The sequence below is a fragment of the Phascolarctos cinereus genome, unplaced genomic scaffold (assembly GCF_003287225.1).
Source record: "Phascolarctos cinereus isolate Bilbo 61053 unplaced genomic scaffold, phaCin_HiC Scaffold_4;HRSCAF=312, whole genome shotgun sequence".
Classification (NCBI taxonomy): Eukaryota; Metazoa; Chordata; class Mammalia; order Diprotodontia; family Phascolarctidae; genus Phascolarctos; species Phascolarctos cinereus.
This window is the reverse complement of record NW_027555847.1, coordinates 284457159-284485044: the sequence shown is the minus strand read 5'-3', so window position 1 is coordinate 284485044 and position 27886 is coordinate 284457159. Positions and strand designations below refer to the sequence as shown.

Here is a 27886-nt window from a genome sequence, read left to right as displayed (position 1 = left end):
GTTTCTATATCTGTAAAATGAGAGAGTTAGATTAGATGACTTCTAAATTCCTTTCCTGATCTAAATTTGTCAATTTCTTGCTCAAGAAATGGCTATGCCGAAGCAGTAAAGTAATTTTACCCTCAGCCAACCCCCAGATATGTGCTTTTCCAAATTCATAGTAAATAGAGAACTAACCTCAAAGCCAGGAGGACCTAAGCCCAAGTTCCACCTCTGACACATACAAGATGTATGACTCTGTACAAGTCACTTAACTTCTTAGTACTCTAAGACTGTTAGTTGCAGAGAAAATGTTAACCTGCATTGGTAGAGGTAGTTTCCTTCCTTGAGAGTTCCCAGTGCTCATGACATCACAGATCTATTTTCGACTTTTAGTTTTATTTATCATTTATAGCTTTTTTGGCTTCGAGTTTATCTGTTTCTCCTCTAATTTTTTATTATCTCCTCTTTTGTGTTTATTTTAGGTTTATCTGTTAGCTTTCTTGTTTTTTTATGTATATTCAGTTTATTAATGTTTTCTTTCCATTTTGTTAATGTATATTTTAGGGATATAATTTTCCCCTGAGAATTGTTTTAGCTGTATCCCAGAAATTTTGGTATATTGTTTCATCATCTTTTTTTTTCACATAATTATTGTTACTATGATTTGTTCTTTTGCCCACTCATTATTTAGGACTTCATTGTTGTCTCCCTTTGGGTTTTCTCTTTTATTTTTGCTCCCTTGAGTGACTGCTATTTTTATTGCATTATGGTCTGTAAAGGATATATTATTTCTGCTTTTTGGCATCTGTCTGCAGTATCCCTGTGCCCTAATACATGGTCAGTTTTTGTGAAAGTTCCATGGTGAACTTAAAAGTATGTTTATTCTTTAGCAGTCCCATTCAGAAAATACCATAATTCTTTTAGCTTCTAGTTTCTCCAACAATTTTATACTTCCCCTTTTGTTTATCTTTCTGTTTAACTTATCCACAGCTGAGAAGAGGGATATTAAAAGATTCTGCTACTATTGGATTACTGCCTATGTCATCTTGTAATTCAGTTAATTTTTCCTTTGTGAATTGTAGCATCTGACATTTGTAGCATCTAAGTTTAATATTGATATTGGTTTGTAATCTGTGGGTTCCTTTCAGCATAATGTGGCTTACTTGTTTTTCCCTTTTTATGTTTTTAATGTTTACTTTTGCTTTGTCTGATAGCATGATTGCAACACCTGCTTTTTTTGCCTTCATCTGATTGATAATAAATTTTTTTCCAGCCCCTAATTTATGTTCTTTGTATGTCTTCATTCCTTACATATTTTTATAACCAAAGCATTGTAGAATTATGTCTTCTAATTCAATTTGTCACTTTTTCATTTTACTAAATTATTTAATCCACTCAGATTTAAAATTATGAGTTAGTTTTATATATTCCTCCATTTATCCCTAATATTGGCTGGGTTTTTTTAGGATTTTTTTCTCTATTTCTTTCTAAAGTTAGTACTTCTTTTCAGTTATTTTAGTTTGACCTCTTTTAAAGCAACCCTATTCCTATCTTCCTTCCCCTTATTGTCACTTTCCTCCTTCCCCCAATTGTCACTCCTTTTCTTTTCCTAGTTTTAGAATTTTGCTTAACATATTCATTCCTTTTTCTTTCTTCTTTTTATCTAGTTGTCTTTATCTCAGTTAAAAGTCAAGTAAAATTTCCCTTTTTTTATTTCATTTTCTGTACTTTTTTCTTAAAAGAATTTCTTGCTTCTCTTCATTATTTTCTTTCTCTGCCTATTCTCGACTTTTTTTTTGTGGCCCTTATGCTTATTTGATCCTTGTTTAGTCTATGCCTTATGGAATTAAAGTTTCTAAGGTAAATATTTTGAGTTCTCTCTTCTAAACATTATCTCTGCTATTGCATATGATTTTGCCCTGTTTTTTTTTCTTTTGTGCCTCTCTTTTGGAAATAGCAATTCCTCTAGGAGATAGGTGCTTACCTCTGTGGTGGAGCCATGTACTAATAGTAGCATAGTACCCTGGTTCCCTGTTCCTCAGAGTGCTATCAGACAATAGTCCCAGGCAGAGAAAGCTTTTTTGTTTTCCAGTGACCAGGAGTGGAGAGGGAAAGGGTAAAAGGGGGAGAAGTTTAATTCTTTTGCAATCCTGTGAATTGGCTTGTGCAGCCCAGCCAAAGCATGGTGGCTGTTGGGGATAGGGGTTACTAAGAAAGATTAGCCTTGCTCTGCTAGTTTGTCAGATTGTTACCTTACTAGTTGTCTTATTGTCTTAGGCTCTAGACCATGGAGACAGCTGAAATCGCTTTATCTCTTGAGCCTAATTCCCATTTTGGAGAGGTTTGAGAGATCATGATGGGTCAATCCTGGGGCAGCTTTGTGTCCTTTTAGGGAAAACTAATCCCTGTTGCAGGAAGGAAGGAGGAAGGGTAGGCCTAACCTATGTTGTGAAGAAATGCTGTTAGATATTAGTCCTATTAAATACCGTATTTTAGTGGTATGGTCCTAAGAATCCTCTAGAGGGCCTTCTACCAATTTAATTCTTTTAAGGCTTTTACTGGACTTTTTTTTTTTTTACTGGGCTTTTTCTGGAAGGACAGTACTAAGAGGGAAAGGGAGAAAAGAGAAGGGACAAACGAAGCCACCACCAACAATGACAATAACACAACAATAAAATAAAATAATAACCAGCCAGCCTTTGGCCAAAAAGTCACCATAATGAGGCACAAGGAAAAGGAAAAAAAAATTAAAGGATAAGCTGGAGATGCTAGGCTTTTCCTCTTTCCTTCAGAAGGACCAAGTTTCAAATCTCAATAGTGTACTCCATGTGGTGGGTGATACCAAATCTTTTCAATTCCTGGTAGGTTTCCTAATACAAGGTAGTAATGACCAGTAAGAGCAGAACCAGGCACATCAAAATTGACAGCACAGATGACAACACCTCCAGTAGAGTTACAGTTTTCTTCTTCTGATACGAGGAGCTAACCATGAGCAAGAATAGCTGGAGGAACATCAGAGGTATTTTTGCTATGGTCAACAATTCTTCATCACGTATCAGTCATCGGTAGCAAAGTAACTAAGAAGTCATAATTCTCTTGTATGCAGTCTATCTTGGGGTCTAAGTTGGTACTGAAGCTCTCCCCATATGCACATATGTTCAGTATCCTCTAGCCTACCTGCCAAAACTTCCCCTTCCCTTAGAGCTACGTCAGGGAAAGGATAGGGAATGTTTGCCCCCTTAGAGGCCTCTGTGGATGGGCTACCTCCTTCTTTCACAGGGACCAAATAAGGACTCTCCCTCACCCCCATCCAGGGGCTCAGATTCCACCAAGTCAGTTAAGAAGCCCTTTTTATTCTAAGTAAATACACATCCACTATAGTTATGTAGCAACAGTTTCACCTCCTCAGTGACATTACAAAGTTAGACATCTCTCATTTTTACCACTCCTTGTTCTCTTAAATTCTTTCTAGGAAGGATTTGTCCCAATAATTTCAGAGGAAAGAAAGCCTGCCAATTAGGGGGCACATTATTTCTTAAGGTAGAGGAAGCCCTCTCTTGGGGCAGAAGGTGAGCTGCACGTACATACCAAAAAGTCCATTCATATTAGGTAAGGCTGGAGCCTGGATCTGAGAAACTGCTGGAACAGTGAGCCCTTCCCCTTCCTAGGATGGCATTTATTTATCACAGACATGGCTTCTTGGATGTTGGAAACCATCTAGACAATTACGAGTACAAAAATGTAGCTTTTCATTAGCAGGGGCAAACCTCTTGCCCTGAGATGGGAAAATGTCCTTTTACCAATTGGGGATAAGTTGAGGACCACATAGGTTAGATGAGTTATTTGGTCCAAAGACTCCAATTGGATAGAAAAACTTGGTTTTTCTTTATGGGAATTATATAGTCATGCCCAGCACAACATGGTACCGCTACTCCGAAGTCCGGTTTGGCAATGGACCCACTTCCCAGCTTCTGCTGTTCTAGTAATGACTCCAGCATGGTTGTTTAGTGATGTCTCTAATGAGTGTTCACATGCCCCTCAAGCAACCGTTTGCAGTGGGAGGAATCTGTTAAATTGCCCGTTGGTTCTGACTCTAAAGGGGAAAACCTTTGAGTGTCCAGTTCTGTGCTCTCCGGGCCGTAGACCATTTAGCTAGCCCCATGGCCACCAGCCAGAAACTAGTGTAAGTAGTGCCCCATCCCTTAATCTCACATACCAGTTATGCAGGCTGTAGCTCATTCCACTGAGAAGCCCTGGGAGGACCCTCATTCCCCAGGCTATTTCCTGTTACCAGATTAGTGACTACTAAAGTCCAATTGTTTATGCCTCTCTCATAGCAGATGGAATCATCAGTATACCAGATAAAATGGTGTTCCTCAGGAACCAGATCCTTATAGGTGGAAACCCATTGGACCAGAGGAGGCAGGGTTACAGGATCTGGACTGGGGACCTCAATCTCTAGGATAGTTTCCACCTGTTTGTGAATGGAGAATAACACCAGAAGGCCCCAGGCAAGCATTATTTTGTGTACCATTTTCATTGGGCAATAGAAGCTCCTATATTCTGTTTATCTTGTTAGAAGGAGTGTGTTTTACCACCCAACTGATAATAGGCAACTCTAGACAAGGGCAACACTGCATCACCTGTTCAATAGCAACTAGGGCCCAATAATAGAATTTTCATGGGTGGTATAGTGAGTGGCTGCTTTGGAGAGCTTGGAGCTCCAGATGCCTAACAATTGCTTTTTCTAGCTACCCTTTGTTGCTTGCCAAAAGGCTCCATTCAGCCTCATCTTTATAGAAAGAGAATTCAAAAACCATGGATTTTTCAGGGACATAAGGGCCCAAGGGAAGAGACTGACTTGTAGACTCTCAGCTTTAGACCTTACATGATGTAGCCACTTGAAGGAGGGGGACTAACCATCAGGATACCCAGGTGGGAAATGCGGGTTTTTCAAAACCTGAAGAGTACAATATTTCTGACCTCCCTTCTTAGACTGTGGGGAAGCAAGTGTCAGTAACTTATTCTGTACTATCCTCAGAATCCTCTGGGTTTACCCTACCCACTATATTTCCCCAAACAGTTTGGGCTGGATCCCAGTTTTTCTTGGGGTAGATTTCTGATCCTTTGTCCCTCATACAGGACACCATCTAATCTAGAGTTTCTGTCACTATGGCCTCATTTGACCTGGTCAATAGTATGCCACATCAATGTAAAGGTATATGTTAATGCCCTCAGGAAGGGAGGCCTCTTTCAGGTCTCTGCTTAACATAATTTGGCAGTTCGAGGGAGAGTTCGAGTAATTCTGTGGAAGAATGATGAAAGTATATGAGACTCCTTCCCAGGTGAAAGCAAACTACTGCTGACTAGTCTGGATCTCAGGAATAGAGAAAAACATTGACAAGGTTATAACCTTAATGAGGTCAGAAATAAGCTGTCATGATGAGTGTGACAACCTTGTTCAGCCCTCTAGTCTACTGTAAGTTTCCATTTGCCATCTGCCTTCCTCAAAAGTAATGCAGATTTATTTTGAGGGGAGCTGACATACTGTAATGCTTCATCTTCATCTCTATCATTAGAGAAGAAATATCTTTCATCCTCTGAGGAGTACAATAATGGTAATGACACTGGATGGTATAGAAACTTTTAAGAGTTTCCATGTGAGCACCTGCTCTGAAGTCAGGAGGACCTGAGTTCAAATCCGGCCTCAGACCAAACACTTGACACTTACTAGCTGTGTGACCCTAGGCAAGTCACTTAACCCCAATTGCCTTTAAAAAAAAAAAGGCATTTCCATGTGACCCTACTTGGTAATATGCCTTGAGTTTTATTGAAAGGACCTTCAAATAAGTCCATAATACCCCTTCCCTCCATGGTCTGCCCTCTGCAGTTTCCCCTAAACATCAAAATGGGGTCATGACTTTATAGAATATCTCAGGCTTGGGTGGGGCTGGAAAGTCCTGGTACTGAATTCTTCTGTACAGTTTTACTAGCACCCTCAGCGATAGGCTATCGATTATTTTCTTATCAACCTCATATTTTAGAATCCACACACAAAACCCTATTCGGGACAGGGGGTCATTGCCCTCTGCCCACTTAGGAGGGTGGTGAATTATGAGACTCCTCCAATTCCCAGATTGTCCATTTGCATTGACAGTAGTTTCTGCCCAAGCCACAGCTGTCCCACCTACCTGTGTAAAATTGTGTTGCCAAGGAGATCTATAACAAATGCCTGAAGCCATTCTTTTGGGGCTCCATGCTGAAAGTAGGATCTAATTGCCCCTGAGACTGGCTGGGCAAAATTATGGCAGGTCATGGGGAGGGAACACATAAATCCAATCTGTCAAACCCATTTCCTTTAGAATCTTCACCTCCTCCCTGGCATATCTCCATGGAGGGTAGGAGTGATCATTGATTTCAGTGGAAATTCATCTTTATATGGCCATATGGAAATAAATCCCCATATTAGCCCCCTAAAAAGGGAGTAAGTGTTCTCTATCTAGGGGTTCTTAATAAATTTAATTGATTGTAAAAGTACATCTCAGAGAAATCCTCTGGCCTATGGAAATAAACTGTGGAGATCAGAGAAATGGTTGACTTCATTAGACCATACCCTCAGGAGCCATCCCTTCAGTCTCCAACCCCATCAGGAGAAATCTCTTCACTTGCATACCCCTCTAGTTCAATTAGCTGATCTTTAGCTTTCATTGCACATTCTCTGGAAGCTGAGAGCTCTGCCTCTAGTTGCTGAATGTGCTGCCCCAGTTTACTTACATTTTATTTTACTAACAGTTCAACTTATGCAGAACAGTCAACAACAAGCAGGAAATGCTGAATTTGTTGCTTTGTTTATCCTCCTAGGTAGCCTCTACAACCCATTGAGCTCATATCTCTGCCTGAGCAGGAACTGCTACCTGTTCCATAGAGAGTACTACATGACCAGGAAGGCTCTTGCAACTGGGAGCTATTCATTGTGCTACCATCTGATCATCATGCCCTCCATATTTGCAGCACTTTTTCCTCAACTCAACCACAGTGTGACTTATATGAATTGATGCAGAATGAAGGAACAGAATCAACAGAGTATTGTATGGAACAACAGTGTTATAAAGATGACTGTGAAACTCTTAGGAATTCTAATTAACACAATGACCAACCATGATTTCAGAGCACTCATAAAGAAACATGCCTGCCTTTTGATAGGTAATGACCTTTTTTTTTTTTTTGGACATAGCTTGACTATAAGTATTTGAAACTGGGGGTTTGTTTTCCTTAATTGAAGTAGGAAGAATAGGAGAAAGGTTTTTGTTGATTGAAAAAAACAAATAAAAAATAAAACTAAAAGCCATCATTATCGATAGTGGGCATAAATAGAAGGCCTTTACAGTAAGATCAAAAGGAAAAGCAAAGATCTCCCTTATTATCTTCATTACTATTCAGTAAAGTGGTATAAATCCTAGCTGTGGCAAGACAGGGGAAAAAAAATTGAAGGAATAAAAAGAGGCAAAGAAGAAACAAAACTACTGTTCTTTCGGCAGATGATATGATGGGAATCCTAGAGAGTCAACTAAAAAAATTAATTGAAATAATTAACTTCAGAAAAGTTGCAGACTATAAAATGAACCCACATGAATCATCAGCACTTCTGAATATTGCCACCAAATAGCTACAGAAAGTATAAATTACTTGAGAGTCCACTTGCCAAGACATACACACAAATTATATGAATACAACTATAAAACTTTATGAAAATAAAGACATTAAGTAGTTACTCAAGAGCTGACCAAGCCAATATAATAAAAATAACAATACTGTCTAGTTAGCTTATTTAATTCCATATCAACCAAATAAGCAAAGGATTACTTTTTAGAGTTAGAAAAATTAAAATTTATCTGTAGGAACAAAAGGTCTCTGCCCTCAAGGAGTTTGTAATCTTGTTGAAAAAAGAAACATATCAAGGAATTATGGAATAAGCAAAGACAGAAAATAAACTGCAAAATTAAAAATTAAGTGCCAGTGATAATGACATTAAGTGTTTGGGGTTATCAGAAAGGGAAGATATTAAATGATGGCTCTAGTTACCAGGGAAAGACTCATTAATGAGGTGGTACTTTAAGTGAGCCTTTAAAGATAGAAAGTTTTGGGATAGATGAAGAAGAGAAAGGGTATTTTAACAACAAAGGTTACTAAAAGAAGTTAATAGAGAACACTTTCCCAAATCCCAGATCCAGAGATTGGCACAGGTCCATAGCAAATTATATTAGTTTGCAAAACTTTGACTACTGAAGGACCTATAGTCTTAAGAGAAAGAAAACTTTGTTAAAACCTGTAAACCTAAAATATGACTCATTTTCCTCCTCTGCCTCTTTTTCCCTTGATCTCGAAAAAAGTATTGATGCGTTTTTGTCTTGACTTCTGTGGTGCATATACATTCTGGGGGAACCACCCACATTTGTGCTAGCAGGCTGAGTCCCCAGAGCATAGCTGCTAAATCTCTTCTTGGGATCAGGGGTAGCTCTGAAGGAAGGGCTGGGTTGTCTTCCTAATGTGAACCGCCAACAGTGGCTTCTCTTTATGATTATTAACTAGTCAATTAATCAACTAAAAATTTAGAACCATTACACACAGAGTCCAGGGGAAAGTGGACTCATAACATAGAAAGCACATATAGCAAAGGGATAACTCAAAACAGCTCCCTGTTGCTGAAAGTTCTTTTCATCCCTTCATGGCATGCTCATGAAATTCCTTTCAGATATGATGCAGCTTTTCAGTTAGGCTCTTCATAGATCTTTGGACCTTTTCTCATCATATGCAGTATGTTCTTTGTTCCTAATGAGCACATTTCTGTTAATCACTGTTCTCCCAAGGACACTGCTAGGACAGTGATAAAAAAAAGTCAAATCCTACACCTAAAAAAAGAGTTATCTGAAATAATTTCTCCTCTCTGCTCCAGGCACATGAATCACTTTCTTGGGCCTGAACTAGCTCTATTTTGTAGATGACCCACAGGGCATGAAAAAATTTCAGACAATCTGAACACATTTCCTGTGTGTCCTCCTTGATCAAGATCTTTTCCAACACTTCACCCAAAACCTGTGATTGGCTCAATACCTGGCTAAGGTAACAGGACTTAACATCTTGACACTTTAAATACAGTGGGGTGATTTCATTAGTTCAATTGATCTCCAGCCACCAAAATTTTACTGTTTTTGTGTGACTCCACATCTCGTTGAATATTCCTTCATAACAAAGAAAAGCAATTAAGTGTTTTTCATTCAAGTTTATTTTATTTTCAGTTCCAGAGTCTCTCCCTCCCCTAACCCCTCACCCACCCATTTAAAAGGCAAAAAATGCAAAACCCTTTACTAGTGTGAAGTCATGCAAAACCAATATCCTCATTAGTAAAGTTCTGCCCCACCTCCTGCAAAAAAAATTAAATAACGAGAAAAAAATATGCTTTGATCTGCACTCTCTACAAGTCTACCTGGAAATGGATAGCATTTTTCATCATAAATTCTTCGGAGCTGTGGTGGGTCATTGTGTCGATCAGGTTACTAAAATAATTCACAATTGATCATCTTTACAGTATTGTTGTTACTGTGCAAATTGTTCTCCTGGCTCTGCTCACTTCACTTTACATCAGTTAATGTAACTATTCCCAAGTTTTTACTGAAACAATCCCCTTCATCATTTCTTATAACACAGTAGTATCCCATCACATTCATATGCCATAATTTGTTCACTCATCCCCTCAGTTTCCAATTCTTTGTCATCACAAAAAGAGCTGCTATAAATATTTTGGTATACATGAATCCTTTCACTTTTTCTTTAATTTCTTTGGGATATAGATCTAGGAGCAGTATTACTTAGTCAAAAGGTATGTACAATTTAATAGCTTTCTCAGCATAGTTTCAAATTGTTTTCAAGAATGCTTAGACTGAAAAAAAAAAAGAATGCTTAGACATTACTCCACCAACCTTTTTTCCATATCCCCTCCACCATATGCCATTTTCCTTTTCTGACTTCTTAGACAAGCTGAGGGCATGAGGTGGTACCTTAGAGTTGTTTTAATTTGCATTTTTCTAATAGTAATTTGGAGCATTTTTATATGATTATTAATAGCTTTGATTTCTTCCTCTGAAAACTGCCTGTTCATATACCTTAATCTTTATCAATTAAGAAATGCCTAATATTCTTGTAAATTTGATTGTTTTGTATGTACTTGAGAAATGAGACTTTTTTCTCCAATTTCCTGCTATTTTTCTAATTTTAGCTACATTTTATTTCTTTTTTAAAAATTTTAGGTAATCAAAATTATCCATTTTACCTCCTGTAAATGTCTCATTTCTTGTTTAGTCATGAACTCTTCCCCATCCATGGGTAATTTTTTCCATGCTCCACTGAGTTGCTTATAGTATCTATAAGTATTTATGTATCTATATAAGTATTTAAGTATCTATAAGTATATAGTATTTATGTCTAAATCATGTATTCATTTTGAGCATGTCTTGGTTTACAGAGTGAGATATTTGTTTATGCCTAGTTTCCGTCAGACTACTTTCCAGTTTTCAGAAGAGACTCTGTCAAATATTGAGTCCTTGCCCTAACAGCTGAGATCTTTGGATTTATCAAATGCTAAGTTATTGTGCTCATTGCCTTCTGTATATTGTGTACCTAATCTGTTCCACTGATCAACTATTTTTTATCTAGTACCAAACTGGTTTTATGATTAAAGCTCTGTAGTATAGTTTGAGATCTAGTGCTGTAGGCCTCTTTATATTTTTTTCACGTATTTAATTCATGTGCTTGACTTTTTATTTCTCCATATGAATTTTGTTATGAATTTTTCTAGACTTATAAAGTAATTTTTGATAGTTTGACTGGTATGGCACTATTAAGTAAATTAATTTAGGTGGTATTGTCATTTTCATATTGGCTTAGCCCATACACGACCAATATTTCTCCAACTATTTGGATTTGTCTTTATTTGTGTGAAGAGTTTTGTAATGATGTTCACATATTTCCTGAATGTGATTTGGCAGGTAGACCACCAAGTATTTTAAATGCTGTGTAGTTATTTTATTTTTTCCCAATTACATGTAACAATTTGGATGTAATTACATGTAAAGACAATTTTAAAACATTGGTTTTTAAAATTTTGAATTCCAAATTCTCTCCCTCCCTACATCTGCTTCCCCCTCATTGAGAAAGCAAGCAATTTAATATAGGTTATACATATACAGTCATGCAAAACATTTCCATATTAGTCATGTTGTGAAATAAAACACAAACTAATTTTAAAAAAGAAAGGAAAAAAATTATGCTTCAATCTGCATTCAATCTGCCACTTCTTTCTCTGGTGTATTGCATTTTTCATCATAAGTCCTTTGTAATTATCTTAGATCATTGTATTGCTGAGAATAGCAAAGTCATTCACAGTTGATCATTGTACAGTATTACTGTTACTGTCCCCTTTTTTAATGTCTTTGGGATACATACTTACTGGTGCTATTGCTGGGTCAAAAGTTATCCACAGTTTTATAGTCCTTTGGCATAGTTCCAAATTACAATTTAGAATGGTTAAAATCAGTTCACAACTCTACCAACAGTGCTTACTCCGAGTGTCCCAGTTTTCCCCACATCCCTTCCAACATTTATAATTTTCTTTTTCTGTCATATTAGCTAATCTGATAGGTATGAAGTGGTACCTCAGAGTTGTTTTAATTTACATTAATCAATAGTGAATAGAGAAAAATAGAGCATTTTTTCATGTTACTATAGATAGCTTTGATTACTTCTTCTGAAAACTGCCATTTCATATCCTTTGGCCATTTATCAATTGGGGAATGACTTGTATCCTTATAAATTTGACTCAGTTTACTATATATTTGAGAAATGAGGCCTTTATCAAAGGTGTTTGCTGTAAAAATTGTTACCCAGTTTTCTGTTTTCTTTCTAATCTTGGTTGCATTGGTTTTGTTTGTGCAAAACTTTTGCAATTTAATATATTCAAAATAATCCATTTTACATATAATGTCTCTTATTTGATCAGAAATCCTTTCCTTCTCCATAGATCTGATAGATAAAACTATTCCTTGCTGTCCCAATTTGCTTATGGTATCACCCCATATAGCTAAACCATGTACCCATTTTGACCTTATCTTGGTATCCAGTGTGTAATGTTAGTTCATATCTAATTTCTGCCAAATTGCTTTCTAATAATCTCAGAAGTTCTTGTCAAATAGTGAGTTCTTTTCACAAAATCTTGTGTCTTTGGATTTATCAAACACTAGATTACTATGGCCATTTACTACTGTGTATTAAACATCAAATCTATTCCATTGATCTACCACTATTTCTTAGCTAGTAACAGATAGTTTTGATGGTTACCACTTTATAATATAGTTTGAGATATGGTATGACTAGGCCACCTTCCTTCACATTTTTTTTCATTGATTCCCATAATATTCTTGATCTTTTGTTCTTCCAGATGAATTTTGTTAGTATTTTTTCTAGCTCTACAAAATAATTTTTGGTAGTTTGATTAGTATGACACTGAACAAGTATATCACATATTAGCTTAGCCTACCAATGAGCAACTAATATTTTTCCAATTGTTTACATTTGACCTTATTTTTTTTAAAGTGTTTTGTAATTGTGTTGATGTAATTCCTGGGTTTGTCTAGGCAAGTAGACTTCAAAATATTTTATATTGTCTACAGTTACTTTAAATGGAATTTCTCTTTCTATCTCTTGTGGCTGGGCTTTGTTGATGATTTATATGGGTTTATTTTGTATCCTGCAGCTTTGCTGAAGTTTTTATTTCAACTAGTTTTTTAGTTAATTCTCTAGGATTTGCTAAGTATGCCATCATATCAGCTGCAAAGAATGATAATTTTGTTTCTTCACTGCCTTTTTTTTATTCCTTCAATTTGTTTTCTTGTCTCATTGCTATAGATAGCATTTCTAGTACAATATTGGATAATAGCAAGAGTATTCTTGCTTCAGCCCTGATCTTCAAGGGAAGGCTAATAGCTTATCCTTGTTACAGATAGTGATTGCTGATGGTTTTAGATAGATACTACTTATTTTAAGGAAGGCTCCATTTATTCCTATGCTTCCTAATGTTTTTAATAGGAATGAGTGTTTTATTTTATCAAAAGCTTTTTCTCCATCTGTTAAAATAATTATATGATATCTGTTGTTTTTGTTAACTGATATGGACAATTTTGATGATAGTTTTCCTAATGTTGAAGCAGCCTTGTATTCCTGGTATAAATCCCACCTGGTCATAGGGGTTATATTGCTGTAGCCTTGCTAGTATTTTATTTAAAATTCTTGCATCAATATTCATTAGGGAAATTGGTCTTTAGTTCTCTTTCTCTCTTTTTGCTCTTAGTGGTTTAGGTATTAGCACCATATTTGTGTCATAAAAGGAATTTGCCTATTTTTATTCTTTGCCTATTTTCCCAAATATTTTATATAGTATTGGAATAAATTGTTCTTTAAATGTTTGCTAGAATTCAGTTGTGAATCCATTTGGCCATGGGGATTTTCTCATTGATGTCTTGTTCAATTTCTTTTTCTAAAATGGAGTTATTTAAGTATTCTATCTCCTCTTCTATTCATCTGGGCTTGTAAATATTTATCCATTTAACTTAGACTGTTAGATTTGTTGACATATAATTAGGCAAAGCAGTTCCTAATAGTTGCTTTAATTTTATCTTCATTAGTGGTGAATTAACTCTTTTCTTTTTGATACTGCTAATTTGCTTTTCTTTTTTTTTAATTAAATTAACCACTGGTTTATCTATTTTTTTTCTTCATAAAACCAGTTCTTACTTTTATTTATTACCTCCAATTAAGGGCTCAGATTCCTTAAGAGTCTAGTCCTCTTGTCAATACAAGTGCCACAAATGCACACATTCTTAAAATCTTGTCCACCTCAATCATTGTTTTAATAAACCTTATCTCTGACTGAAAGAAGGCTCGAGCCGAATTCATTTGAGGTAGGACCCGTGTCTTTTGCCTGTGAATTTTGAGGTTCCCAGCACCTCTAGACCTCAACATTTCATTTGCTTCCCCAGTGCCATACAGTAAAGTTTCAATAGTGTCTCAGTGTTGCACGATCAAATATAATCCCACATGTACAGATAAAAATCAGAATTATCTTCAAATATAAAGTTTTGCGGATTTAGGAAAATAAGAAGCATTTTACATAATTCACCAAACATTTCTGCTCATTTAACTTTAGCCTTTCTCAACCCACAAGCAAAAGAAAGAGCTAAAATAAAGAAAAGCAGCTTCTATCTGGTAAAGAAATCTTACCCACACTCAGCTGGTCACTATATGGAATTCTCCCCCTGGCAATTTGCAACTTGGGTCAACCTGGAGTCACTCCATTCTCAAATGAGAAAACTGTCCAGGATAGAAACTCTTCCAATGATTCCCTCAATGCATAAGGCTATCCAACTGGACTCTACCCAAAAAATCTACACAGTGCACACTAAAATTTTCTTAGGGGTCCCTCTAGCATAGGTGATCTACACAGAAGTCCAGGAAATTTCCTCAGCATCCCGTATCCCAATGGGCACCCAAATTTCTACTGACAGGATAAGCCAAATGGAATTGTAAACTCACTCTTCACTACAAGTAAACAAAGTACCTCAGTCAGAGAAAGAGCAAAGAAATGTCAAATATTTGTGGATTTTAGGCACGGCAAAATGCTTTTACAAAAGACAAATAGTTTTTGTCTATTTAAATGCAGAAGAACAATATGAACATTTCTATCACTCAGTAGTAACCTAGTGATTCCAGATGTTTCTCACATGAAACTTTAATATCAATACTTATACTTAGCTCAGCGTCTGCATCTGCTTGCAAAAATGAGGAGGACATGGTGCTGTTCCCCCAGATGCACGCCAACGTGGGGAAGCTGCTCAAGGGCATCGATAGGTACAATCCTGAGAACCTGGCCAACCTGGAGTGCTATGTGGAGACCCAGGCCAAGAAGAACACGTATGACCTAGAACCCAACTTGGCCATGCTCAAGCTATACCAGTTCAACCCAGTCTTTTTCCAGACCACAATGACAGCCCAGATTCTGCTGAAGGCCCTCACCAATCTCCCCCACATGGACTTCACCCTGTGCAAGTGCATGATTGACCAAGCTCCTCAAGAAGAGCAGCCCATCAGGCAGATCCTGGACTTGGGAGATTTGCTGGAGACCTGTCATTTCCAAGTTTTCTGGCATGCCCTAGATGAGAACATGGATGGCCTTCTCCGTAATGAAATTACAGGCTTTGAAGACTCCATCTGAAATTTTATCTGTCACTTTTTAAGCATCATATATCAACATATTTACCGCTGGCTGCTGGCTGAGATGCTGGGAGATCTGTCAGACAACCAGCTGAAAGTGTGGATGAACAAATACGGCTGGAGTTCCAATAAGGCAGGACAGGTCTTCATTCGCAGCCAAGAAGAGAGTATTAAACCCAAGAGCATTGTGGAAAAGATCGACTTTTGAGAGTGTTTCCAGCATCATGGCCTCCTCCCAGTAACTCTTTCTGCGGAATGTCTCCTCCTTTTTCATATAGCCAGCTTCTTAAATAAAAGCCCTTTACTTCCTGGGGGGAAAAAAAAACCTTATATTCAGTAATACAAATGTATCAGTATATCAAACCTTACAGAATTCATAAATACAAAAAGTATCAGTAGTTAAATGAAAATTTGTGAACTGACTCATAAACACACTGGAAAAAAGATTCAATTATACAGTGTAAAAATTATTTTGCCAAATTTCTCTAGGATCTCACAGACTAGGGTATCTCAAAATCAAAAGTCCCAGGCCAATTATCTATGTAGGGAAAAGTGAACAGTCCAGTTTATCCTCAACAAAGTCCCACATGTGCTACTGACTACCATTGCCTTTATAGCCTAAAGACCAGATGTGTTACCCAGACACTCTGTCTCTTGGCCTTTTCATTTGTTTCATTACTCTTAATGTTTATATTAGTTGAATTATGATTTTTCCCATGGCTCCAAATCTAAGTGATCTATAATTTGTAAGTTTTTATCTAAATGATCTAATTTAAAATTTTAGCCTCATAAAACTGGGAGAAAATGCCAAAAGTTATTTAAATTCTAAATTATTGTCAAATTCAGCCTGAATCTTTTCTTTTTGTAGAAGAAAATCATCTATAGAGACTGACTTTAGTCTATTCAAGAAACTTTTCAAGATAGCATGTTAATTAAAATTATTTAATTAATTAAAATTATTTCTCTGCCTCTCTGACATTATTTTCTCTATAGAGGCTCGCCACAAACTCCAATCTGAATTCAGAGTTATTTTTTCCTTCTGAACATGTGCTTAAGCATAATAATACCTAGGTTTTTACTTCTATAATTTCTGCATTGTGGTAGATTTATTCAGCAGTTGTAACTTGCCACTTGCACTTGATGGGAAATAACATACCATGACAAGATGATGGGCAGAAATAACCTCCAATTTCCCAATAAATTTATAAATCTGCTTTCATAGAAATTCAGATAAACAGATTTCTAGAAAATTACTTTAAATGACTTCCTCACTCTCCCGTCCCCAAAAGGAGAATTCTTGCAGTTTGCTTGATAGTTGACTTTTTAATTCATTATACATATATGCGTGTATGATTGGCAGCAAAGCAAGATTAGTGTTGATTTTCTAAGTCTTTATTAAAGCCTCTTTGTTTGCCGGTCAGAAGATGCCAAATAAATGCACAATGATAAAAATAAAAGGGAGCCCATCATCTCTAGATTTGCTTGGTGTACTAAGGAATTGATTCTTCCGCCATTAATGATTTGGTCTGGGATGAATGGCGTGTAATTTGGTGGGGGTGTGGGTGGGGAATCATTATATAAAGCAAATCAGAACTAAATATCTTTCACTGGCACTTCCTCCTCCTCCTCCTCCTTTTCCTTCTCCATTTCTTCCTCCTTCTCTCTAATGTGATGAATATTTTGCCATCTTTTATAAGCTGTGTCTCATTCAGAGCAAGAGGAAATGCTGAATCACAGGGTGTGTGTATGGTGGGGGCATGGGGAGGGAGGGAAGCTATAGTTCACAGGCCTAAAAAGGTTAGAGAAAAGATATCTTGCATCTTGAAGAAAGGTCCAGGGCTGACTTTCCCTTGGGTTTGGTGAATTAAAGTGATTGCCTGGGCTCAGCAATAACTGGTATGCAGACAGTGATTTAGGTAGGCAGCCAGTAGGGGAGAGGGAAAATCCCTGAGGAATTCATATGCATACAATTTACTATTCGTCTTCAACCTCCCCCCATTATCATAAACCTCATTGAAGCACTGTTTCCCCCCTTCTACACTATATGTAATCCTGTCCTACCTCCCCCCGCAAAAAAAACTTCTTTTGCTCTTCAAGGCTGCCTTTAATATTTATTTTAACCTGGAAATGTTCCTAAAGCTCTCTGTGGAGGTTCTGTTGGGTGATACAGAATTTTTTAAAATATACCTCATTACCATTTTGAAAAAAAAAAAAGGTCATAAGAGTTTTTAATTTCCTTTCTATTTGGCTCCAGTATGGCCATTTTATTTGTAAGTAAAATCACATAACTGGCTGAGACATTTCTTATAGTAGGGAATTTAGCTGAGTTATCCAATAATTTAACTAAGAGGATTAACTGGTTATGGGTTATTGCAAGAATTTTCAGGGTTCTTTGCTAGCCACTACACAAATAAGTCAGCACAGGCTGCAGGCAGAAATTTCAATTTATAGATCCACTCAAGAGTGTGACACACACCATCAGTAGGTGATGGACATATGTGTTTCACATATAGTCTCTCCTTCGGAGCTGTATGACCCAGATTTTGGATAAGTTCATGTAGGCAGGTTTACAAATCAGTTTTGATTAAGTTCAGGTAGGGCACCTTAGGTGGGAAAAGCAAATTTTTTAGCAAAAGAAAAAAGATTCTTAAACTGTTAAAAAGGCTCAGTTTTATGATAACCATTTGCTAGTTGTTAATTCCAGAGTAACTCCTCTCAGGATTTGTTAATCAGTTTATAGCTTGACCTGATATAATTTTTCCTCTTCTGCTGTCTTTGACATATAAGCCTCCTTCCACTCCATTAGCCTGCTAAAAATTTTACAAGTTTATCTTTGAAATATAAATATTTCCCTTTCCAGAGATATCACAGGACTGGCTCCAACTGTTTCAAACCTGCTCCAACCATGGAGTCAGCATAAGGTAGTCCCTTCTGATGACTGCATTCAACACTATTAACACATCTAATTTGTACTATACACTAGAGGATATGGAAATGTTCAAAGATTCATTCATTCATTCATTCATTCATTCATAGGTACTACAGCTAATCATACTTATTAACACAGAGAGACATTTTAAGAACCAGTTTTATTATATGTTCAGAACATAGACTTGAGGTATCTATAAAAACAGTCCTTGAGCATCAGATAGTTTTCGTAAAACTTATATAGTTTCTAGTTGTCATTATTTTAAAAAAAAATACAGTTGGAGCCAGTCCTGTGATATCTCTGGAAACTCCCTGTTTCTGTACTTTGAGCCCTCTGTTCTGACTAGATATCACCAGTCCCAGAGCCTCCCCTGCCTTCTCTATGGAGTTTTGGTTGTTATGCAAAACAATTTATGTAACAGCTTCATGAGGCTGTCCCTTTCATGAGATTCCCTCCCTACTGAAACATCTTTAAACTCTGCCCCCACTTTCCTTCTCTGGCACTCCAGTACCTCTTTGCTGTGCAATGTCATGTATTGTAACTCCCTTGCCTTGATTAAAGACCCTTGCTGTTGCTACTTTGGAAGTTCTCTTTACTTCAGGTTGACATTCAGGAATCAGAAGTGGAATTCGGAGACTCCTGCCTGCCCAGCCACTGTTCAGCCTCAGACACCAGGTACCAGCATGGACCTCTGGTGTCCAGTCTGGAAAAGACTTGATGATTCAGCTTGAGTGAATGATTTCCTGAACTCTCTGAACTTCTGGCTCTTTGACTGAGGGTTGATGAAGACCCATGGGCAATTTTGGGTCTGCTCTGACAGTAAAGGAACATATTTTTAAATTGTAGACCAATTACTTGCAAGTACTTGGATAATTGGAAGAATTTAATAAAGTCTGATGCCCATCATTGCCAGCCCCAGTTGGGTTCTTTTGATTGCAACAAATTCAAATCATTTATAGACGTCAAAGGGTCCTTCATCAAAACCCCCAATGGGACACATTCTTTCTTTGGTATCTATTTTTTTTATTTTTATTTTTTAGGCAATTGGGGTTAAGTGACTTGCCCAGGGTCACATAGGTAGTAAGTGTCAAGTATTTGGTCTGAGCCACATTTGAACTCAGGGCCTCCTGGCTTCAGGGCTGGTGCTCTATCCACTGTGTCACCTAGCTGCCCCGGGCTTTCTTTGGTATCTAGAAAACTGTAAATGAGAATCTAAATCTAAATTATGTGTGTATGTGTATGTGTGTGTGTGTGTGTGTGTATATATATATATATATACACATACATACATACATAAATATACACATATACCCATATATACATATGCATGCATATAAACATATACATATAATATGAACATGACTTAAAAGGGGGAGTTTAATTTGTGCACACAAAATTATTTTTAACAAAGCTGCAGTCTTTTGCCGTCTTTGTTAGTGCTATTTGTGTGCTTGTGTGTATTTGTGTGTGAGAGTTAGCATGGCCCCTGGAGACATCTAGCAAGGATCAAACTGAGAATAGCAACATGCTGGTGCAAAAGGTTGGCAATTGAAAAGCCTTACTAGTCAGGGAATATTGAGGCTACTGTCTCAGCTGCTGGTCTGTTTGTATGTTGGATTTTTTTTTTTTGTGCCTTTATGTGTCTCTCAGAATCTGTGTGAATGCAGCTGTGTGCATAAAGCTTAGAAGGAAAATATTTTGCCAACAAATCTACCTCTCTCTTTCTTGTGATTTTTTTTTCTTCTTTAAGCCCCTCAGAGTATTCCTGAAGTCTGAGGAAAAAATGGCTGAAGGTCCCCTTTTATATGTTAACTCTTTCCTGGTTCATGAAAAAGAAAAAACTTAGGTGTGAATTGGGAACCAACCAAAAGGTAAATAGGATTTGATCAAAAAATCTAATTGGGGGTTTTATAAATTAAAGTGAAGTACAAATCAATTTAGAATAACTTTTAAATTGATATTTTGAACTTAAGAGATTTTGCTATAAATTATATGAGACTCCTATTCATTTTTAATAATAAATTATATATTTAGATTGAGAACTATTTTGCTTCTTGCCCACCAAAAGAGAAGCTTATTTAAGAAACTGGCTTGAAATTTACATGAAATTTATTTGGATAACTGTTTTATGTTACTTCTCTAAATAATATACCAGAACTTAATTGTTATGTGAATAGACCAAGTTTTTATAAGCTATTAAAGTTTTTATACTTGCTAAGAACATCTTAAAGGATTTTTGGTGCTTTCATCTTTTAGGAAACAACAGAATTGTAACTGATTGGCAATAATTCAACAGAGTTTAACTATTTTAAGTAAAGTACTAGTAAAGTCACAACTAAAGTGAGTAAAAGTGTTTACAATAAATCATTGGTTTTGCTTAACAACAATGAATACTGTTTTTAAGGAAGAATACAATGTTTGAGTTCTCAGGCACAGAAAACAGCAAAGGTTTGTAGCATTATGACTGTGTTTCCTAAAGGCAATAATACTTGAATAATACTTCCTGAAACCTCCCTATTCTCCTTGCTATGCCTATATCAAGGGACCCTGAGCATCAGCTGTCACAGTATCCTGATGTTAAAGTTAAAGAAGATAATTTTCTCTGAATAGTATACTGTTGTTTATTAGCAACAGATCAGTACCAGACTTCTTACCATATTTTCTTTTATCATTTACATGTGGAACTTCAGAAAATCACAAAGCACCATATATATTTTACTCTGTCCCTGGATCATTTTTGGCAACACAATCATTTTTGGATATTGCCAAAAGATATGAATAAAAATGCGATATATTTTATATCTACTTCAGTAAATATTGATAATTTTACTATCCACTTTCTGTTGAATAGTGGGCATTAAAAAGAAGTTGGTTGGTCTTTTACCATCATCATCTTGATAAGGTACTCACCTGGTATATGGAAGCTCCCAATGCATTTCTCTGAAAACCTCTATGTTCTTTTTCTTGCTGTATTCATTATTGGGTTATATTGTGGCTCAAGAGAAAACATTAGCATGGTCAATCTTTTGGGGATGAAAGTTTTTGGAGAATTTTTGTGAAGGGAGGAAACCAGTGGAATTGATTACTTGGGATTATGAGACAAACCAATCATTGATATTCAATTCAATTCAATTCAAAAACATTCATTAAGTAATATTATGAGATACAAAGGATATTAAAAGATACAAAGCCAAAATTAAACAATCCTTGTCCTCAAAGAGTTTACCTTCTATTGGTAAATTTCAATATTTTCACTGAAATTTGCTTTGTAACATCACATTAAGGAAGCTGCACACACCAGTTTGACTCTTGTTTTCCTCTAGAAGCTAGGATGAAACTAAGAGGTGTGACCAACCACACAAATATAGCTCTATGCAAAGTGTTTGAGTGCTATATAGAAAGGCAATATTTTTGTTAAGCACTTCACTCCTGTGGGATACATGGCTCAGTTTCTAGGGAGATGGAATCCACAAATCAAACATTTTGGGACAATAGAAAAGGTTCTCCTGCTCTTAAAACCTCTTCTATGTTTACATGTCCCTTCGAAAGAAACATTTACCAAAACATTTGACAATAATTCAATGTAGACACTACCTAAATGTTCTTTTCCAAATTTTCTTCAAATCATTTTAAGTTGTCTAGCTCCCTGAGGGATGGTGTGTATTGTTGGGGGTGGGAGTGGGGGGGTGAAGTGGGGCTATCTAAAGAACTCTTTCAAAATAAATATGTGACAAGCTAATGAAAATTGACTTTGAAAATGACCAAACACCCTCCAGTGTCTATCCCAAATAAATATGAAACTATATCAGAAAGAGGATGCATAATGTATATACTAAAGAAAGAACAATTTTAATTAACCTAAAAATTAACCACAAGCCTCTGCTTGTGATTGTTTAAAAAAAAGTTACACACTAAATAATGGCTTTAAATGGGAAGATTATTTTATGATCACTCCTACACCCACCCCAATACAATAAAAAAATCTAGGGTCAGCTAGGTGGTGCAGTGGATAGAGCATTGGCCCTGGAGTCAGGAGGATCTGAGTTCAGATGTGGTCTCTGATACTTAGTAGTTGTGTGACCCTGGGCAAGTCACTTAACCCCATTACCTAGCCAGAAAAGAAAATTACAGATAGCAAGTCTGATTCATGAATACAGAACGAAGACTATAAGAATAAAATCAGACTGGTATAACTCACTGAAGAAATCAGCTTGAACAGCAAGATTTTGAGTCCCTCAACATTGTTAATTTTCTTCTCATTCATGTACAATAATTTTAAATGTTCACAAATACCATTAACTCATAAACAGTCACTGTTCAAATGAAGGCTTCATGCCTTGCTTGCCTATATTCAGATACAAATGGGATTCCTATTAGGTGGCAACATTAGTGAATATAGGCCACTTATTAAGTTAATAGGACACTTAGTTTCAGGGGTTTTTTTATTACCAACAGCTGACATTTTATAGTTGAGATGTCTGTTTTGCAGACATCATCCCATTTGATCCTTACTTACAACAAGTCTGTGAGGCAAGTATAATTCATGTCATTGCACCTACTTTACAGATAAGGATATTAAGGTAAAAGGAAATAAAGTAACTTGCCCATGGTCGCACAGCTAGTAAGTGTCAAAGGGAGAATCTGAACTCAGGTCTGTCTTGATTCCAGGTCCATTCATTGCTTTTTTTTTTTCATTCTATCAGAGCTTCTTCATTTTGAAAGATATGCTAAAAAGGAAAACATTTTTGAATCACATTTAACCTTACCAACATGTTATTTGGGCAAAGTTTTGATGTTAAAAACTTCTTGAAGTAGATTCTTTATATAGTCTCTCCCCAAAAGTTAGTTTTGTTGACCTGAACATATTTTCCATGCTTGATATCTAATTTTCAAAATGCATAAATTATCTTTCTAAAATGCTATCCAACTCCAGAGAAAGAAGTGATGGAGTCTGAATACAGATCGAAGCATAATATTTTTTACTTTATTCTTTTTTAGGAGGTTTTTTTGGTCTGTTTTTTTTCACAACATGACTAATATGGAAATATGTTTTGCATGATTGCACATATATAGCCTATATCAAATTGCTTGCCTTCTCAATGAGGGAGAAGGAAGAGAGGGAGATAATTTGGAACTCAAAATTTCAAAAATATGAATGTTAAAAATTATTTTTACATGTGATTGGAAAAAATAAAATATTTTTTAAAATAAATCATCTTTCTGGGTGCTTTATGTTCTGTTTTATTTTTTTTTTGCCTATAACAACTCCTATATAAAACATACATAAGGCACTCTCAGCACTAACCCTTACCAACTTGCAAGCATAGGTTGGATCCCTATGATATTATGTACTTTGTGCATCCACACTACTAAAACCATTGAGTCCAAATAGCTGTTTACCTTCAGTAGTCAGCCTGATGACACAATTAGGTCAAAGCAAAGACACTCCCTGAAACACCATTATCAAAATAGCAGCAACAAAATATCTCCCTCATAAACTTAGGGCATGCTCTCTTACAGATACATAAAGTGTCAGTAAGGAGAGTCGCTACACATAAAAGTTCACAATGGGAAAGGCATTCATGTAGGGAACATATCACACCAAAGCAAATCATACATCTGGCACTATTTTCTCATGCTGACTCCTGGGTGCGGTTTCTGTTAGGTAGGTTAATCTTCTGGGACCTAAGAGAGTGATCCTCTCCAAAGCTCAACATGACCCCATTACTGAACTTGCCTTCTGCTGGGCACAACATCTATTGAGTGAGTTCCTCGACTATAAGATTTCGTTGCCAATGCCCAGCTCAACTCTGCTGTATTCTGGGAGAGGCACAAGGGAAAAGAGAGAGAGCATTTTTCTCTCAAGAACTAGGTTCTTATAGAGCTATCAGTCTTCTCAACTGACAAATTACTGTCCTCAGAGGTTGCTCATGCTTTTTAAAGCCAGCAGGTGCATGACTGATCCTTCACCCAGTAGTATAGCCACCTTATAATTCATCACAGCCCCAGAGGCCATATAGTTCAACCCTTTTATTTTACAGATGAAGAAACAGATACATGACAGAAACTACCAACTCTTCTCTTGTCAGCTTCTTCCTAGAGTCTTTCTCTCTCTTCAGAAACCTGAAAGGAGGTTGAACTCATGGATATTCTCTCTCAAAGTCAGAAGCTAGAAAAATATGAAGAGACTGGAGAGAGCAGATCTCTACTTTTCCCTGGACCTCTTTTCTTTCCTGCTCTGCTACATTCCTCATGCAAGGATGGGAGGCACTGAGTAATCTATCTCTATCAATGAGGAGACAGACCACATAATTAACCCTTTGATCCAGAGTCACACTAAAAAATATAGCAGATAGAAGATTATATGTATATATAACATTAATATTTGGATTTAAATGGAAAATTTAGTATATTATCTTTGAATTTCCAGCAAGGTGCATGGTGCCATCATAGCCAAAGCATTTGTACATTTTTACAAATTTACTTGAGAAAACTTCTTCCGCTAAAAGTTAAAGGTGCAAGTTTTAAAAACAATAAACCTATCAAGAGGCCAAAATAAAATGCTGAGTATAGGTCAGAATGATATTTCCATCTAATAGGAATGTTTTAGCTAAAGACACCCTCAACTTGATCTTCAAAGTTCTGACCCTATCACTCCCTGAGTATAAAACCAAGTTAAAATCCAAAAAACCTTAGCCTGGCATTTAAGGCTTTCCACAATTTGGCTTTCCAGGCTTATTTCATAGTATTCTTCACATTCTTTCAACTACTAAATTCCACATCTCATACTGTATTGTCCCACATCTGTTCATTCTTACAGGCCACCTCTCATGTTGGGAATATAGTTCCACCACATTTTTGCCTATTGAAAGGCTTATTCTGTACCTTGAAATCTTAGTTCAGTTACTATCTCCTTTATAAAATGCTTCTCCTTGCTCAATTTTTTTTAGAACACTTTGTCTACACTTCTTTCTTACCTTTATTCTATTTCTATATACATTCTATTTTATATCATTCTTATTTGTGTTAATATCATATCCTCTGTATTACATAGCTTCTAGAAGACTGTTTATTTTGTAACCTTCTGATTTGTCTGTACCTATGCCTGAGCTGTTTGATAGTTTGGGCTGATCGTCATTATTATCATATCTATATTCCTAATCTTGAACTTGCTGAGAATCCAGACTAGCTATCAGTATTTCCACATTTTATGGAATGTCTCTCTAAAGGTCACCACAGCCTAAATTCCAGGCAGCAAAGATGATGCAGGAAAGGTGCAGCCTTCCCTGACTGTCTAAACTGAAGTCCTCAATCTGAGACAAGGCTATTGAGTTGACTACTCATGTGTCTTCCTCACTTAAAATATTACCTTCTGAATAATTATCTGGCTTAAAAAGTCTTTCTCTGGGAAGTAATGTCTTCTCAGAGTCCACTTAGTTAATTGATCATCATTTCTTTTGCTCGTCATATCATTATATCATTATATTAATGACCTTCAGTAATTGGACAAAGGTAGTTAAGATGAAAATTATCTTTATGGCACTTTCCCTCTGAGCTTACCTTCCACTTACACTATATATAATTTGTACGTACACTTTTTGGCATGTTATCTCCCCCATTGGAATGTGAGCTTCTTGAGGCAGAGGCCTTTTTTTTTCCCCATTAGTGTTTCATTTTATCTCCAGTGTTTAGTGCAGTGCCTGACATATCATAAGTGCATAATAAATGCTTCTTGATTGCAATGTTTATTGACTGAATGACTAGCCTCCACTGTTCTCTAGAGCTCTCTTGCAAATAAGCAAATTGCCTAGTTTCTCAACAGTTTGTATTGGCTTGCTAACTTGTGTGGTCCCTAAATTACCCTAAAACCATGTAGAACAAATCACACAGGTTTGTTTTAGTCCTATCTATATTGGAATGTCTTATGTTGGGGAATTTTCTTGAGCAAGAGGAACAAGACCTCTTGAGAAAGATGTATCCATCAATGACTGTGGGTCAAAAATAAGAGACCAAACTGAAAACAGAGATTAGCATGCTAAGGAAACTGCTGAGAGCAACTTCAACTTCCTAGGGGTATGGAGTTTGTAAAACTTTTATACAGCCAATCAGCATCACTTTGCAGCAACTTAGGATAAATAAGTAACACATTTCATAGGAGAGGGAAGTTTAGAGAAAGAGAGAATTATTCAAGGGAGAAAAGGAGGGAGGGTAGCTACTTCTGGGATAATTTTTACCTTGCAGCTTTCAGGGTTTGTTATCAGAATGAGAAGCCATTTTGGGTTCAAGATCAGGAGACAAGGGGAAGTTACCAGTATTTCTACAATTGTAAAAGAGGACCTTTTAGACAAAACTTCAGGCAACTATTTAGACAAGACTGTAGGTATCTCTTATGCAAGAAGAACAAATAGTTGTTACAACAATGGATGGGATTGTTCACTTTGCATAGTTTGTTATATTTTGTTTCTCCTTATTTTCCACTATTTGGCCACATGGAGTTTGGGGGATTTTTAATCCATCAAATATTAAGAAATTATTTTGGTTCCTATTTTTCCCTCATACTTGCATCTATGAGATGAACGACATACAATTTGTCCAGCTATTCCCCAATCAATGGCTATACGCCTCATTGTTTCAGGTTTTAGTTTGTTTGTTGTTGCTGTTTTTTTACTTTCACAAAAAGAGCTACTACAGATATTTTGTATATATTTGTATATCGTCTATTTTGTGTGTTGCATATTAGTTTATTGTTTTTATTTTGTATATTGCATTTTGTCTACATATGTACATATACATACACACACACACACACACACATATATTAACTGTGTTAACTATCTTAGGGCATAATCCTGGATATTGGGATTGCTGGGTTAAAGGGAATAAGTGGGTTAATAACTTTCTTGCATAATTTAATATGTGTTTCTCTTATTATTGGTTATCGGGGACATATACATGAAGCTATAAGCTTAGAATGACTTCCTGATGCCTTCCTATTTCTTATGGAAGCAAGCCCAAAGGTCTCAGTGCCAGCAGTCCACATGGAAGTAAAGATTTTTCAAGTTGGAAGAGCACCAATATTTTATCTGTGACTGTTTTGATGCCCTTAAATTCTAGGACCAAGGATGCTCAGGTAGTGGTTTAAAAAGTCATTAAAGGGAGCATAGCTTTTTCTGTTGGATTCGATTTTAAATATACAGAAATGTTGATTTGGGTGTTTTTAGTTATATTTTACAACTTTACTGAAGTTATGCATTGTTTCAATTAATTTAAATAGACTCTTTAGGGTTTTCTTGCTAGATCATCATATGTTCTGCAAAGAACTATAGTTTTGCTTCTTTCTCATACTTATCCCCTCAATTTCTTTGTCATTTCTACAACCGGAATTTCTAGAACTCTATCAAATAATAGTGGGAATTTTTGTTTTACCCCTGACATTTTTAGAAAGGTCTCCAATATTGAAATTTGTTTTGATAAAAAGCAATCCTTCCCTTCCTTTTAAACCTGCCTTTCCCTTTTCCCTGTTCCTACCTATTTTCTTATTGAATCTGATATATTTCTTACCAAACTCTACTTGTGTGTATGTGTATGTGTTCAACCCTCCATACTCCAGTTCAGATAAAAGTGAGATTTATATGATGCTCATTCCCCTTCTTCCTT

General features: G+C 36.3%; 1 pseudogene; it reads left to right on the top strand.

The window, feature by feature from the left end:
• Positions 1-10259: 10259 nt before the first annotated feature.
• Positions 10260-16206, top strand: LOC144456895 (eukaryotic translation initiation factor 3 subunit K pseudogene; annotated as a pseudogene).
• The last annotated feature ends 11680 nt before the right edge of the window (positions 16207-27886 follow it).